The 3,613-nt window shown below is 47.0% G+C and overlaps 1 long non-coding RNA gene across 1 annotated transcript; it reads right to left on the bottom strand.

Annotated features, from left to right (window-relative positions):
* Positions 1–6: 6 nt before the first annotated feature.
* LOC111730890 lies at positions 7–3,604 on the bottom strand. The gene is made up of 3 exons (XR_002776855.1): positions 1,619–3,604; positions 1,110–1,285; positions 7–678 (listed from the first exon to the last, which is right to left on the bottom strand). It is a non-coding gene; the product is annotated as an uncharacterized LOC111730890 (long non-coding RNA).
* Positions 3,605–3,613: the final 9 nt, after the last annotated feature.

The raw sequence follows: 3,613 nt of genomic DNA, 5'->3' as shown, positions 1-3,613 counted from the left end.
GATTGTCTACCTTGTGGGGTACCCAGAGAGCCCCCAACCTTGCCGAAGGGCTTCTGGTGTTTGGGAGGCAGGACGCTGGGGAATGGAACAGGACCCGCAGGTGCCAGGTGACGCACGGAGAGCCCAGAACAGCGAGCAGCCAGGTGTGTGCGATGCCCCGGCTGCTGCATCTGCGGCCTGGGCTCGGCCCGTTAGGAGGGTGGACGGTGTCCAAACCTCCGAGAGGAAAACAAAGGGCTTTGTAAGTACCCCTGCAGGCCAGGGGGCCAAGAGGAAACGGAGCAGGGTCCTAACATGGCCAGGCCGAAGTCACGCCCCAGCCACCTTGGAACCAGCGCAGCACTCGGAGGACCCGCTGTGGTCCCAGTGTTCCCGACGCCTGATGCGCAGTGCAGCGGCCCCGCGCAAAAGAATTCGAGGGGTTCCTGGCTGTTGGCAAACTAGAGGGACGTGTCACACATGGTGTAGTGTGCAGGGAACTGAAGAGACCTTTTCAAATAATTTGACACTCCATCATTGTTACTTTTTCGAGCTAAGATTACAATCACAGTCACAGTGTCCTGGAAGGACCCCAGCCTGTGCCCCAACCCGGCTAGTCAGACAACTCACCTCCGAGCTCAGAGCTGTCCTCGGTACCAAAGTCAGAAGCAGGAGAGGCCCTTCCCGTTTCATTCATGTCTCCAAAATGAGCCAAACAATGGAAGACAAAAGATACTCAACTCCATTATAATCACAGAAATGCAAATTAACATGAGGTGCCTTCTTTTTTCACCTGTCAAGGGGGGGTATCATGTCGGGAAACCTCCAGAGGCGGCTGCCAGCAGCGCCAATGGTACAAGCTTTGGAAGGCAAATTCGATCCATCTGCCAGTATCTATCAAATTGTACCGTGCACAGCCCCACCAGTAAATTTACAGAAAAAAGTTTTACTCCATTTATCCATATTTACTCCATATGTATTGCTTATTTTTTCACAGTAACTAAATATTCATATATTACTTGAGTAGTTGAAAAAAATATTTTATAAAAAGATTCTAGAACTGTAAGCTTCTGTAAATATTTTCTTAAGCATTGTAACTTTACTACTCAAAAAAAAAAAATCAACTGTACCTTTTGGATTTTTCCAGACGTGATCAGTAACAACACTTTTTAAATGAAAAGAAGCTCTGAGTTTGTCTGTGGGAGGGACCCAGGGGTGCCAGGCAAGGGGCCCTGACAGTGGTTAGGGTCGGGATGAGCCAAGGAGCTGAGCTGGACAAGCCAAACCTTACACATCAGCCAGACACCTGGAAAGCAAGACAGTGTGGCATCAGGCCCACGAGTCCCCATCCTACGTTCATAGCGATTCACAAGGATCATAAGATAAGCAGTCACATGCTTACCAGGACCCCGAATATCTCTGAACCCACCAGGCACAAATATTACACACTGATGTAAAACCACAGGACACCTACTAGAAAATACCCAGGAGAAATGAAAGGGCTGCTGCTTCGTGGGAATGTGTGAGAATGTTAACATTTATATAGACCCCTGTTCAAACCAGGGCAACTAAGCTTAGCCCCCTGGGCCAGAAAGTCTTAAGGAACTGAAATACGAAGAGTGGATTTAATGAATCCTACCTGGGGTCCCCAAACACCGCAAGCACCACGATAGAGTCAAAAGCCATAAAACGGGTTACGAAACAAAGCCAGGGGCCGGTGACAGTGCCTTCAAGGACACTGCAAACGAAACAGCGAAAGCAAGTCAGTGCTTCAACGAATAACACGATCACCTTCTTCATCTCCGCGAAGAGCCCAGCCTTGCCCGGACTCGGGCTCTCTTTCCGTCTGCCATGTCCATATCCGCATTTCTGTGCTTTCAAATTTTCCAGCACAAGCTGAACTGCAAACCCAGGACGACCTGGAAGAAGAAAGCCGGGCCTGCTCCATCACAACGCTGAACTCCAGAGCGTTCTAAACATTTTGCGTTATTTCTAGGGGAGAGGCCTTCAGGCATTCTGGAAATTCTGAGACGCACTTCTCAGGAGTTGCAGGACTTTGTTGTCATTCATTCATTCATTCATTCATGAATTTCATAAAACGGAGTCGTGCTGGTCAAAGCTCGTAAGAGTGCACTTTGTACATTCCAGTGTCCCCAAAACACAACCCTGACACAAAAGATTAATTTCTGGACACGGCTGAAGAACTGTCCGCCTCTGAATCCTTCGATGGAGAAAACAACTAATTTGAGCCTGAATTGTGCTTATTGGCTAATAGGGCTCCTGAAAATTCATTGGTGTAGGAACTCTAACTTTTAAAACAACAATCAACTAGGTCATCCCTGTTTGAAGGCTAAACTCAGATTTTACTCTTCTGGCAAGTTTCATGTAAATGGGGGTATGGTCAGAACTTTCCAGAAGCTAAAGCTGTTTGAGGATGAAATGACCAGTTTCAGGAGAGAGCGAGTGCCTTGTGGTGGAGTAGAGGCTGGTCCGAGGAGGGAGACAGTGGAAGCCCGGTCCTCTCTGACTTTCAGTCGGTTACTCCAGTGAGGCAGGTCTCTGTCGGGGATGTTTTCCTCAAATACCCTGAGACGGCAGGCAGGCCTGCCCCACGCGCCTGGTGGTGACAGGGCCCCACGCAGAAGCTGCCACACTGTCCTAGTAAAATTTGGTTTTATTACTATCAAGGGAACGCTCATTTCTACCACCTGGAGGATGTGGACAGTTCAAGATCACCATAGCCTTGAAGATCAGCCCTGATATCCTGATGTGTTAAAATTTATACCCAATATCTGCTCATTATGTTTTTCTCTAACCGTAGGTATGTATTAAAATAACATTCTACACCCTTCAGATCTCAAACACCTCTTGTATACATTCTATACGTAGTGTAGTACTAAGAAAAAAACATTTATAGAACAAATATTCACTAACTAATTCTCCTAATTTAACAGTGTTGCTGTTAACATAAAATGGAAAACTGTAGCTAGGATTCTTGAATGATTACTACCTCCCAGGCACTTGCTAGTATTTTATATACATCGTCTCATTTAGTGGAAAGGCTGCGGAGCACATGCATCCGGATTACAGTTTTAGCTCAGCTTAGAAGCTGAAAGGGTCTGGCCACACTTTACTGCCGATTACCTGTGGGAGTAAGCCTGGGGCAGAGAGAAAATTCCGCTTTAGTTTAGGCAACGAACGATGACACAGATGTGTACGGGTTACATATGATATGTATAATCTAGTGCGTATGATGTATGAAGGTCTTCAAAAAATAGTTGCCGTTTTAAATTTTTTTTAAATTTGCTACTCTGTAAAATACAGAGAATTTGCACATTGCAACAGATGGAGGATTTACAACAGGTTTACATGAAGAAATATTGATTTGTTCTTATTTTGTTCTCTCATTTTTTTCTGTCGCGACCCCGCGACAACCGCAGTGGCTGCGCCCGAGTGCGCATCGTGGCGGGGCGCAAAGACGCTCGGCCCGCGACCCTGACCCGAGGCGCCGCCTAAGCAGCGCCGACCAGCGCGCTCACGTCGAACTTGTTTTCTGGCTTCCTACTTCTGTATCGTTTTCTCGAATTGAAAAGTTCCTTTTGATTTTGTCCTTGGATTCCCTGTGACTTTGGTG

This window comes from Pteropus vampyrus, unplaced genomic scaffold (genome assembly GCF_000151845.1).
Source record: "Pteropus vampyrus isolate Shadow unplaced genomic scaffold, Pvam_2.0 Scaffold338, whole genome shotgun sequence".
Taxonomy (NCBI): domain Eukaryota; kingdom Metazoa; phylum Chordata; class Mammalia; order Chiroptera; family Pteropodidae; genus Pteropus; species Pteropus vampyrus.
This window is presented reverse-complemented; position numbering and strand designations above follow the sequence as displayed.